The sequence below is a fragment of the Panthera tigris genome, chromosome C1, assembly GCF_018350195.1.
Source record: "Panthera tigris isolate Pti1 chromosome C1, P.tigris_Pti1_mat1.1, whole genome shotgun sequence".
NCBI classification, from domain to species: domain Eukaryota; kingdom Metazoa; phylum Chordata; class Mammalia; order Carnivora; family Felidae; genus Panthera; species Panthera tigris.
The window spans coordinates 19,848,257-19,861,701 of record NC_056667.1 but is presented as its reverse complement, the minus strand read 5'-3'; the positions used below and the strand labels follow the sequence as shown (position 1 = coordinate 19,861,701).

At 41.2% G+C, this 13,445-nt stretch overlaps 1 long non-coding RNA gene across 1 annotated transcript; it reads right to left on the bottom strand.

The window, feature by feature from the left end:
• Window positions 1-1,227: 1,227 nt before the first annotated feature.
• Window positions 1,228-13,445, bottom strand: LOC122241058. Its single transcript, XR_006221001.1, has 5 exons — window positions 12,956-13,445; window positions 8,298-8,376; window positions 3,884-4,024; window positions 1,964-2,032; window positions 1,228-1,573 (listed from the first exon to the last, which is right to left on the bottom strand). It is a non-coding gene; the product is annotated as an uncharacterized LOC122241058 (long non-coding RNA).

Below are 13,445 nucleotides of genomic sequence, written 5' to 3'. Positions count from 1 at the left end.
TCAGGCTATTATAAATATTGCTGCTATGAACATTTGTGTACAAGTTTTTGTTTGAAGAAAGTTAACTACTACAGAATGATTAATCAATGTACTAATTATGTTTGGATTAATGCATCAATGTATTGATACAGAAGTAATGGATAGTGGTAAGCATCATGCAGTGGATTTTTATTGGTTTTGGCTTCCCAACTTCAGTTCCTCCTTCCTATTAGTACAGTATCCGTATTCTCTTATGTGTAATAACATAAGGAAGCTTCTAAAGAAGCTGACTTCACACTCAAATCCAGGGTAGCCCTTATTGGCTTAAGTCCAGCACATCCTATCTCCATGGACATTGATTAGTTCAGTGACAGGCAAGTGACAATAATTCAAACCGATGAGATATGAAAAGATCTTTGCTGGGGCTTCTGAGAAAGATGCTTCCTTGCTATTCTGAAGTAGCTGCCTTGAGAGATGTTCTTTTACTACTAGAGATGAGGGAAGCACATACAGCTCTCTTAGAAACTGCTACAGTCATATTGAGATTGAGCATATTGACCCATACCGAGCAAAATTTAGAAAATCAAAGATTTTGTAAAAGAAATCAGGTCTTTGCTAATATCACTGAGCCTCTATACTGAGGACCAAGTTTCAGGTGACGATTAACAAATTCTCTTAATTTATTTTAATGTTTATTTATTTTGAGAGAGAGAGAGAAAGCATGATGAGTGGGGGAGGGTCAGAGAGAGACAGAGAGAGAGAGAGAAAATCCCAAGCAGTCTCCATGCTGTGCTGTTAGCATAGAGCCTGACGTGGGGTGCAATCTCACAAATCTGTGAGATTGTGACATGAGCCGAAACTAAGCCGAGCTTAACCAACTGAGCTACCTAGGTGCCCATTCCTTAATTGTTTAAGCCAGTTTGAGTTGAGTTGTCTGTTGCTTACAATCAAAAGATTATATCATAATATTAACGGAAACTAAATTTTTATAGCACTTTATAGTGTAAGTCTAAGCTATGTGAATTCAGTGGTAGACACATTGGATACTGCCTGAGGGAGTCATGAAAGTCTTCCTGCAGAAAGTGACATTTGAGTTACAACTTGCAATTTAGAAAGTATTTACTAAGTACAATGGACTAAACAAAATTAGGCAGATTTCTTTTATTGCAGATCTTCTCAGAGACTTTAATATTCATTCATAATATATGCATAATATAAATTATACATATATTCAAGAGAGGGAAATAATATACCATGTTTACTAAATTTATTTCACTCTGAACACCTAGTAATATCTCAAAGAATCCAGCTGGCTTGGTAAACACTGGTATGTATAATGTGTCAGTGGATGGCTAAAAGAGAAGAAAAGATCATCTTGGCCATCTTATTAGAAAATTTTCATGAAGATGAAGGCATTTGAAACAAATTTTAAGAGATTGGTGAATCCTGAACAAGCAGAATGGATCTAGGTAGTTTCTTGACTAAGACAAGTTCATCAGTTAAACCCTTCGGTCAAGAAGAAATCTGAAAGGGTAGTCATCAGCAGTGTCATTCTTTAAAGTTTATCAGGAAGGCTTTTTTTTTTTCTGGAGTCCTGGAGCAAATTCAACAAATAAAAGGATAATAGCTATTAGTAAAATAAGCTAAAGTGAAAACATTTTAAATGTATTGCCCACTGTATTTGTAGGAAATACTTGTAGAAGAGAGGCATGAGTAATGAGCGACTGATTTCTCTGTATTTGATAAGGCATCTAGTAATCTGTTTGTCACATTTCAGTTTCACTTTATAATTGTGAATGAACCCTGAGATACATACTACATCTTTTCAGCTCTGGCTGTCTAACAGGAACAACTGATAGTTGGAGAAAACTCTGCAAGTTCGTAGGTTATAAACTTAGGGAATTAAGGGTTGTTACCTTATTAAGACAGAATCATTAAGTCTCTAAAAGCCCATTTACAATTATTCATGGTTAACACCATTTACCTCAAATGAATAGTCCTTTCTTTTCTTCATTTTTCCAAATCAGGTCTATGAATAACAGGGTGATTAAAGCTTGAAAAGGAAAAGAGACCAGAGATACTCACATACATATCCATTTTTTATTTTCCGAAGAAAATTGTATAACTTTGCCATAAATTGCTTTCAACAAAGGCTTAGTTTACACATAAAAAGATGGTGGGGACGTGAAGATGGGGGTGGGTTGGGGGATGGCAGTGGGAGATTAACTAATAAAAAAAACCCAAAGACTATTTCTCTGAAAAGCTACATGGCAGAAGGAAGAAAATACAAACACTGGCCTTAGGACAAAGTCTCCATTGACTTCTTACATCCATCAGTCAGTGCTTACCCAAAGTCCCTGCTGAAGTAGCATTTTGCATACCACACACCTACCAATAGAAGGTCAATTTATCCTGAAGCAGGTAAAGCACATAAAACCAAATTCCTGGGCTGCAAAGATGCAAATGCTGACAAAATAAGGTGTTTACAGGGAACTTCTTATCAACAGCTAAGTCTTTAAAGGAGAAAAAAAATCTGAGATACTCCTCAAGGTACCAGATCCATACACCAAACATTTTCTTCCAGGTTTTGTTAACTAGGGGCTGAATCGCTAACAGAACTATCTTAAAAATACATAAGTTATGAGAAATTATTATTGCCATTCCTCTTCCCTTTAAGAATTGCTACATTAGGGAGCCTGGCTGCTCAGTTGGTAGAGCATGTGACTCTTGATCTCGGGGTAATGAGTTTGAACCCCACGTTGGTCTTGGAGATTACTTAAGGAAATTAAAAAAAAAATCTACATTATTATTAGGACCCAAAGACTTGTTCACTACCCTCGTCTTTCACTTCCTTCTTGCTAATTCTTTTTCTTGATACTTTACTCTGTTCCTGTGAACCTGATTACCAAAGGTCTTTTCGAATAAACAATTCATATTTTAGGAATATAGATAATGGTATTTTTTCAGCAAGTCGAATACAATTCAAGACTCTACTTTTGGGGGCTTAACAGAAGATTGCTCATTCATTAACTAATAATATTCTAATTCTTGTCAATTGTTTCCATTGGACTATGGAATTTTTTATGGTGGAGGCAGATATTATCAACCACTATTTTTTCTTAAATTATTTTCAAAATACTGTGTAAGTATAAGATAATGCACTGAAGATACACAAATATACAAGGGTAGCTTTCATTATCTTAAAATAAAATGATCTCAGCCACTCCCCCATTGTATCACCCCAGGAAGTAAAAATCACGGAATACAACTATTTCTTCACCTTTCGCCATGGCAAAAATGACAGACAGAATGCATAAGCTAAGTCTGCTCTGGAATGGCAGAAAGGCAAAACTGAGGAAATAAGGAAGATCCAGGTGATTGAGAATTGAGAGCTAAGTAAAAGATAAGGATAGGAAAGAGAGAGAGACTGACAGATAGACCCAAGTCCATACACTTACACTGCAGGAAATATAAGATCCAGATAAGAACATGGGTGCTGAGATAGAAAGAACGGGGTCTTGGGAGTTCAGGCTATTGCATTCTTGCCCCACCTCTCAGATACCAGCGTTATAATGCTAGCTTCTGTTTCCTCATCTGGGGTATAAGGAAATTGAACAAACTGCCTCTGATATTCCATCTTTAACTTTCTAAGAATCAATGGAAGGCTCCCAAGTGGTGGAAGGTAATAGAAGCCAAGATGGAAATTTGGAGGAATCTGAAGCCTAGCAAGGCTCTCACAGAGGGAGTGAAGACAGGAACAGCCAAAGTAGGAAAAGAAACTGAGAGAAGTTGAAGAGTCAAGAACAGATCCCACATGAACGGTCTCCATTTTTCTACCAACACTCTAAGAGAAGAGAAAATAACCCAATTTAATAACCTAAAATAAATCTAATAATGTACTTACTGCTATTAGGTTGAGCCATATATAAAACTGTTGATATTCAGTTGTGACAAAACTAGCAATTTCATATGGTTCAAGTTAATTATTTTCCATTATCCCATTTGGAGACAAGGAGTCTTCATACCGATGATAATTAGCTGATTTCTATGTAAATAGAAAACAACATATTTGAGCCCTTAATTTCTTTATAAAGCTGATATTAGTCAGTAACTAGTAGAACTATTAAATGACCCACACCAACTACTGTGGTTAGATTACTCTCCTTAAGACTATAATTCTGAGATGCTATATCCTCTCTTTCTCCCAGCATATTATGCCTTAATTTTCCATCAAGAAAATGGAATCATAGAATCACAGAAATGAAAACATACAATTTTATTTTATTTTTTATTTTTTTATTTAAAAAATGTAATGTTTGTATTCATTTTTGAGAGAGAGAGACCCATCGGGAGGGGCAGAGAGAGGAGACACAGAATCTGAAGCAGGCTCCAGGTTCTGAGCTGTCAGCACAGAGCCCAACGTGGGGCTTGAACCCACAACCTGTGAGATCATGACTGAGCCTAAGTTGGATGCTTAACCGACTGAGCCACCCAGGTGCCCCCATACAATTTTATTTTTTTAACATTTTATTTATTTGTTTGTTTATTTATTTGTTTATTATTTTTTATTTTTAAGTAACCTCTACACCCAGTGTGGGACTCAAACCCACAACTCCAAGATCAAGAGTTACATGCTCCACTGACTAAGCCAGCCAGGCGTCCCAGAAAATATACAATTTTCTTGAGAGTACATAAAAAGACCTTGAGATGGCGTGACCTATGGAAAAAAGTTTAAACAATATAATAAACCATTACTCTATGGGAGAAGGGTTACAAGTAATACCATATAAAAGAAACCAATTATGTACAGAAAAGGTTGGCAGTAAAGAAAGATGCTGAACCTACAAGAGAAAGGGGTATCCCAACCATAAGCTCGAAAACTTCAAATTGATCCTTGCCTAATCATGAAGGAACTGAAAGAAGCATTTAGTTATGTTACTGTGGTTCTCTAGCAGAAGGAACTAGCTCTAAGGAACCAAGAAACTAAAAAGAGAAGTAAAAAGGGGTGGCTCAATTTTTGCCATCCAAACACAAACACCAAAGGATCAGTTAGTGTTGTAAAAAGAGGACTGACATCTGGAGATCTGAGTTTGGGCCCTAACTCTTGTCACTAACTTGTTGCGATCTTGAGCGAGTCTTCACCTTCCAAAATATGAATTTTCACCTCCTCAAAGTGAGGGGGTGTAACAAATGATCTAAAACAATATAATTTCAAACTGACAGAACATTTCAAGAATAGTAGAAGGAATCTTAACTACAGAGAACACACAGTAGGGAGGTGGGTGTGGGGGGATGGGTGAAGTAGGTGCTGGGGATTAAGGATGCACTTGTTATGATGAACACTGGGTGTTGTATGAAAGTGTTGAATCACTATATTGTGCACCTGAAACTAATATTACACTGTATGTTAACTAACTGGAATTTAAATAAAAACTTAACAACAACAACAACAACAAAAGAATAGTATGGGGCACCTGGGTGGCTCAGTCAGTTGAGCGGCCGACTTCGGCTCAGGTCATGATCTCACGGCTTGTGAGTTTGAGCCCCGTGGCGGGCTCTGGGCTGGAAGCTCCCTCGGAGCCTGGAGCCTGCTTCCAATTCTGTGTCCCTCTCTTGCTCTGCTCCTCCTCCGCTCTGCTGCTCCTATGCTCATGCTCTGTCTCTCTCTCTAAGAATAAATAAAACATAAAAAAAAAAAAAAAAAAGAATAGTAGAAGGAACTCCTCTTAAGTTTTTTATCCAAATCAAATTTTATTACCTCTGCTCCATATGCCTTACTATTCTACCTTTATATATATAGACTTATAAATATATGCATTTTTTCTGAACCATTTGAGACTTAGATATCACACTCTTTTACTCCTAAATACTTCCGTGTGTTATTTACTAAGAACAAGGTCATTCTCTATGCAGCCACAGTATAGATATAAAAATTGGGACATTTAACATTGATACAATACTATTATCTAATTCACGATCCATGTTAAATGTTGCCATTTGTACTAAAAGCATTTTTTAGGGCTTTTTTTTTTTTTTTTTTTCCTAGTCCAGGATCAAATCTAAGGTCACACACTACATTCAGTTTTCATGTCTCTTTTGCCTCTTTTAATCTGGACCAGTTCCTCAGCCTTTCTCAGCCTTTCTGTTGTTTCCTGACCTTGACTTTTTTTTTTTTTAATTTTTTTTTTTAATTTTTTTTTTCAACGTTTTTTATTTATTTTTGGGACAGAGAGAGACAGAGCATGAACGGGGGAGGGGCAGAGAGAGAGGGAGACACAGAATCAGAAACAGGCTCCAGGCTCCGAGCCATCAGCCCAGAGCCTGACGCGGGGCTCGAACTCACGGACCGCGAGATCGTGACCTGGCTGAAGTCGGACGCTTAACCAACTGCGCCACCCAGGCGCCCCTTTAAATTTTTTTTAACATTTTATTTATTTTTGAGACAGGGAGAGACAGAGCATGAACAGGGGAGGGTCAGAGAGAGGGAGACACAGAATCTGAAACAGGCTCCAGGCTCTGTGCTGTTAGCACAGAGCCCGACGCAGCGCTCGAACCCACGGACCGCGAGATCATGACCTGAGCCGAAGTCGGCCGCTTAACCGACTGAGCCACCCAGGCACCCCTCCTGACCTTGACATTTTTTGAAGGGTACAGGCCAGTTATTTTGTAAAATGGCTCTCAATTTGGGTTTGTTTGACATTTCCTCATGATTAGATTCTGTTTGTACATTTTTGGCAGGATTACCAGTGAAGCAATGTTGTGTCCTCAGCACTTCTTATTAAGAGATGACGTAGGCTTGATGACTTGGTGAAGGTGGTATTAAAGAGGATCCTCCACTATTTCCCCTTTATAATTATTAAAGTCGTTTATGGAGAGATACTTCACCATGCAAATATCCTGCTCCTCATCAAACTTTCACCCATTTTGCCAGTTTCAGCATCCATGAGTGAGTTTCTCACTCCACCATTTCATCTATACTTACTAGTTGTCATCCTCTGATAGGAAATGCTTTCACTTTTCCTACATTTATATAATGATTTATTTACTTCTTTATATCAGTGTGGACTCATAGGCTCTTATCTCATTCAATGGTTTATAACCCGTTACCAATAGTAATTATTTTGATTAAAGCAGGGTTCTTTTTTTTTTTTTTTTAAGTTTACTTATTTTGAGAGAGAGAGGACACAAGTTGAGGAGGGGCAGAGGGAGGGAGAGACAGAATCCCAAGCAGGCTCCATGCTGTCAGCGCAGAGCCCGATGTGGGGCTCAAATTCACAACCTGTGAGATCATGACCTGAGCCAAGCTCAAAAGCCAGACATTTAACTAACTGTGTCACCCAGGTGTCCCAAAGCAAGGGTTCTTAATCATTCTTTGTACCATGGACTCCTTTGTCAATGTGGAGAAGCCTACAGACCTCTCGTCAGAATGATGTTTTTAAACTCATTAAATAATTACAGACGACATTACATAGGTTTCCAAATGCAACATACTGAAATAGTGATCAAAATATTAAAAATTTATGATACAATGTGCTTCATTATTAACAGAATAAATAACAAGATCTAGTAGTAAAGACTTCAGGGGTGCCTGGGTGGCTCAGTCGGTTAAGCATCCGACTGGCTCAGGTCATGATCTCTCAGTTTGTTAGTTTGAGCCCCGCGTCGGGCTCTGTGCTGACAGTTCGGAGCCTGGAGCCTGTTTCGGATTCTGTGTCTCCCTCTCTCTCTGCTCCTCCCCCGTTCATACTCTCTCTCTCTCTCAAAAATAAAAATAAGAACATTAAATTTAAAAAAGAGTGCAAACTCTTATCAACAGGTCTGCAGCAACTGCAATGTGGTAGGAAATTATCTGTGATTTCTATCAGTGACATTCCCAAGTACAGAACTGCTAATACTGCTATGATTTTGTTACTAACACTCATACTAAAAGGAAGTGCTAAATTTCAATATTAGTGAAAACAAAGATGTAATTTTCTCCCCATCCATGGTCGTGAATTTTATCCTGGATGCCCGGTTTAGAACCCCTGATATAGTCTCTTGGTAATCCCAGCCTCCCGAAGGCCCTACCTTAACATCACATTGTTATTCAAGCCCAAAGTTTCAGTCCTCCAACATAAAAGTTATCACACAAATATAGAAAAACTAGATACGACTTGAAGACACTGATTTGAATAAAAGAATAAATTGCTTTAAGAGTCCAGGGCCCTGCAGCACTAAGGCAAAAAAAGTGGCCCCCTGAAGAATGGCCTTGAGCTGGTTGTGGGTCCAGCAAGACCCAAGGTAGAGAAACGGAAGCCCAAATAAGAGGAATGACATACCCAGGATCCCACAAAGAATGGAGTCAGTAGCAGCAGCCAGAAGTCATCTTTAGAAGGCTTGGTGAATGTACCGTGGCTTCTAAAATGAAGAAACAGAACCCTTATGAATTCCAGCTTTCATGGAGGACCAACAATAAAGATATGTTTATGCTAAATGACACAGAGGTGGACAATAAAGGGGAAAACAAGGCCTAAATTCCATTAGGAAAGAGCTGATGACTTGTGTCAATTTTTCTATAGGTTTTAGTCTACAATGTGACTTTCCCTTAAGAAATCAGATAGCGCCACTGTTGTCCCAGATTAGTGATAATAAACCACAGCAGCTTGACTCTACTGTCTATGGGCCACTGTTGCAGGTTATAAGTAACAATACAGTCACATATAAGAATTCTGAAAATGATCCCCAGATTTAATAAAAAGTAGTGCATTCTCACATGTAATGTTTTCATTTCACCTAAGAAAGACTATGTTCTGAGGTTCTCACAATTTAACTTTTGATTTTAAAAGTTAGAAACAAAATGAGATTGGGGTGCCTGGGTGGCTCAGTCAGCTAAGCGTCCGACTCGGTTTCAGCTCAGGTCGTGATCTCATGGTTAGTGGGATCAAGCCCTGCATTGGCCCCTGCACTGAGCATGGAGCCTGCTTGGGATTGTCTCTCTCTCTCTGCTCCTCCCCCCACCCCCACATGCTCTCCCTCCCTCTTTCAAAATAAATAAACATTGAAAAAATAAAATAAAATTCTTAAAAAAAAATAGGGGTGTCTGGGTGGTTCAGGTGGTTAAGCATCTGATTTTGGCTCAGGTCAGGATCTCACAGTTTGTGATTTTGAGCCCTCTATCGGGCTCTGTGCTGACAGCATGGAGCCTGCTTGGGATTCTCTCTCTTTCTCTCTCTCTCTCTCTCTCTCTCAAATAAATAAACATGAAAGAAGAAAGAAAGAAAGAAAGAAAGAAAGAAAGAAAGAAAGAAAGAAAGAAAGAAAGAAAGAAAGAAAGAAAAAGAAAGAAAGAGAAAGAAAGAAAGAAAGAAAAAGAAAATGAGATTGAGCTGAAAACCTAGTTACTTATCTTACAGCACCAACCCCCTGAGAAGCATCAGTTTGCAGACCAGGATGTAACTTCAAGGTTGAAGTTGCAGTGAACTCTGGTTACAGAAGCAAGAGCCCAGCAGAAACATAGAGTATTTGAATGGAGCAAAAAGTGGAAAAATCATTTTAGAAGGGCAACTTCAAATGCTAAAGTTCAAATGCAATGCTTTCTAAATTGGTCAAAAAGTACTTTAAGATTTAAGTTACATTTAATCTCTTTGACTTTAAATGATTTTCTTTGGGAGTGGGTGGGTAAGTTTGGAGTCTGTTTAAAGTAATCACAGGACTCTCCCCTCCTCCTGCTTTAGGAAGTTTGAATTCCACTGCAACCTAGATGTTACCACTCTACCACTGGTCTTCCTTAAAATTCCTCACCAAATCTATGTATGTAGGCAACGGCTTAAATGCAAGGCTATTTATCCTTCCTGAAATAAAAACTATGTTTGTGAGCACTCATGCAAAGTTAAATAGTACATAATTCCTAATGCTTTCCCATCTTTCTTCAGCATTTAAAATCCGAAGACCCGGACATTCTTACACTTAAATTTCTCTTTCCTGACATCCTTGTTGTCTTTTTTTTCAATATTGGACTGTGCCATTATTCACATTCCCATTAAATCACTACCCACTCCTGCTCATTTTCTGTTTAGCTCGTTCTTAACTATTCATTGCTCTGTTTCTTGATCTACACGTTCAGAACCTGAGGACTGCATGTGAACAAGGGGAGAGAATTGTGGAAACCACAAATTCATATGTAACTTATGTGTGGTTTTTTTTAATAATAAGAAATAACAATGAGTTTTTACTGATTTGAGCCTGTAGTAGTTTTATCTCCACTACTAGATTGCATTTTACGAATAGCCCCGTCTTAGGGCACAGGTTGGTTGAGCATCTGACGTGGCTCAGGTCACGATCTCATGGTTCAATGAGTTCAAGCCCCGCATCCAGCTCGCTGCTGTCAGCACGGGGCCCACTTCGGATCCTCTGTCCCCCTCTCTCCATGTCTCTCTCCCGCTTGCACTCTTTCTCTCTCTCAAAAATAAACATTAAAAAATAAAAAATAGAAGAATAGCCTTATCATGTTCAACTTTATATCCCACGAAAGACCTAGCAAATAGGAAGCATCCATTTGATGAACAATGTTCAGAAAAGTGTTAGCACACCACACTCTTAGTCTACTTAACAAAAAACTCTCTTGTAATGAATCTGGACTGGTTCTTAAGACCACCATCATGATTAGAAGACATCAGCCCAATAAACAATTTAGAAATATTTACAATAGAGGAAAATCATGATAAAAGTGTCATTTCACACAAAATGTAACAAAACAGATCCAAATTTACAATGCTTGGAATGAGACTCTCAAAACATTTGAATCTGAATTAAAAAAAAATTTTTTTTTTTAATGTTTATTTTTGAGAGAGAGAGACAAGGTGTGAGCCAAGGGAAGGGGAGAGAGAGAGGGAGACACAGAATCCGAAGCAGGCTCCAGGCTCTGAGCTGTCAGCACAGAACCTGACTGGGACTGAACTCATGACCTGCGAGATCATGACCTGAGTCAAATCTGGACGCTTCACGACTGAGCCACCCGGGTGCCCCTAAATCTGAAGTAATCAATCTCTAGATATACATAAAATTACACAAGTCTCCTGTTTCCTTCAGTTCCCAGGTATAGCTTTAAAGTTTGTGGTACCAAAAGGTTTACAGTAGTGGTGCTTCAAGAATTCTCTAGGACATCTCTTGTCTCCCATGGACTTGAGATAACTTTAGAGCTGAAGCCCAGGGAAGAAGTAACTTTGGGAAGAGGGGGAATTCAGGATAATAATATCCAACCACATTAACAAAAAGGAAAGGTTATCTTTATAAAATAAAGTGGTATTAAAAATTTTTTCTAAGTTAATTTTTTTGAGAGAAGCAGAGAGAGAGGGTCTCTCTCCAAGAATCCCAAATAGGCTCAATGCTGTCAGCACAGAGCCCTACAAGGGGCTAGATCCCAGAACGATGAGATCATCCATGACCTAAGCCAAAATGAAGAGTTGGACGCTTAACCGACTGAGCCCCCCAGACGCCCCTAAAAAAGTCTTTTTTCTTAATCGAGGAGGCCAATTCCATCAAAATGTATTCAAATCCTGAAAAATAAAAAATCTCAAAGGGGGGAGGGAATAAGAGAATTACAAGATCTAAGAGAAAATATTACACATCATGGTAAAAAAACGACCTTACATTGAGCAAATAACCTCCATCACCTCTAAAAGCCTGTGTCTTGGGGCGCCTGGGTGGCTCAGTCGGTTAAGCAGCCGACTTCGGCTCAGGTCACCATCTCACGGTCTGTGAGTTCGAGCCCCACGTCGGGCTCTGTGCTGATGGCTCAGAGCCTGGAGCCTGCTTCCGATTCTGTGTCTCCCTCTCTCTCTGACCTTCCCCTGTTCATGCTCTGCCTCTCTCTGACTCAAAAATAAACGTTAAAAAAAATTTTTTTTTGAAAAAAAAATAAAAAAAATAAAAGCCTGTGTCTTAAGATGCCGGCTTGGCTCTTGGCCCTTCTGACTTACCTAGTTGAGTTGGGGTAAATTGTTTCTATGGCTTTTGCTAACCGGTCTGTTGTGGCTTGCCCTAGAGGTTTGAGGGTCCCAAGAGAAAGACTGGGGGACTGGCTTTCCAAGGTTGCTTAAAATTGGTGGAAATCGAGGGTTTAATCTTTCCAGGGTCAGGACGCCTGGGTGGCTCAGTCGGTTGGGTGCCTGACTTCCACTGCGCTCATGATCTCCCAGTTCGTGGGTTCAAGCCCCGCCTCGGGCTCTGTGCTGACAGCTCAGACCCTGGAGCCTGCTTTGGATTCTGTGTCTCATTCTCTCTTTGCCCCTCCCTCACTTGTGCTCTGTCTCTCAAAAATAAATACAAGTAAAAAAAAAAAAAAATCTTTCCAGGGTCAGCTCAGGTTTGATTTGGGGAAAAAACTCGAGGAGTGTTCAGAATCCAGCCAGTCAGACCTCTGGACCTTAACTTCCCCATCTGTAAAATGGAGCAGGCGATCGCCACTCAGAGAGAGGAAGAATCACAGGATCACAACCCATGGCTCCGCCAACGTGAAAGCAGCCATCCAGTTAGGGCAAGAAGTAGGCGGCGCGCACAGAAGAGCGAGAACAGGGCAGTTCGCAGGAAGTGCTTCAGGGCTGGGAGGGGAAATAGAGGGCGGAGGCGGGAATGTGAAAACGGAGCGCTCGCTGCGGAGTTTGTACCGAAGCTCAGGGGAGGCGGGGCAAAGCCGAGGTGAAGGGGTTAGTCAGTGGATAGGCAAGATGGGCCACCTCCCCCGAAAAGAGAGGGTTGGGTGCGGGGGAGGCTCTGAGGTGGCGGCTGAGGAACGTGGGGGGAGGGGTGAAAGCGAACGCTCTCAGGAAAAGGGGCGGGAAGCGCGCGCTAGCGCGCGCATGCGCGCGCCTAGCTCCTTCAGCGCACAGGCCTGGGTTTCTGACCGCGCGCCCCGCGCCGACGGCGCGGACGTTAGAGAAGGAGGAGCCACGCGGCCCCTCCTCGCCGCGCCGGGACCTGAGCGTCCAGCCGCGCGTACCCCGTGGTGGCGGGTCGTCACTTTTTTCTCCAGTGGGGGTTTAGGTAGCCGGGAAAGGAAACACGTTTCTCTCCGTTGCTTTTTTTCGTCCCCTCCCCCACGAAAAATGGGACGGGAGGTCCTGGGCGTGTCAGGGAGAGTCCGTTCCGGGTTTTCCCGCCCACTTCAACTCCGTGAGCGCTTCGACTGCGCGGCGCTTCACTCCACCGGGCGCGCCCGAGCCCTCCGCCGGAACTCGTTCCGCCTCCCCCACACGTCTTTCTCCGGCAAGGCAAAGTGGGAGCTCGGACCTCTTTCCCTGAGGCCCTCAGGCCGGCTGTCACCCCCTATCTCTTCGGCGTTGCGACTCTGCCTGCCCCTGGCAGCTAGAATTCTCTAATAAGGTCGCTCTGAGGGACTACTTGATGTCTCCGTGCGCTCGGTGGTGCGGCCGCGCTCTGAGCTCTTCCTGGAAACTCCCGCCTCGGGGAGCCAGGAGAGCCCGGCCGGG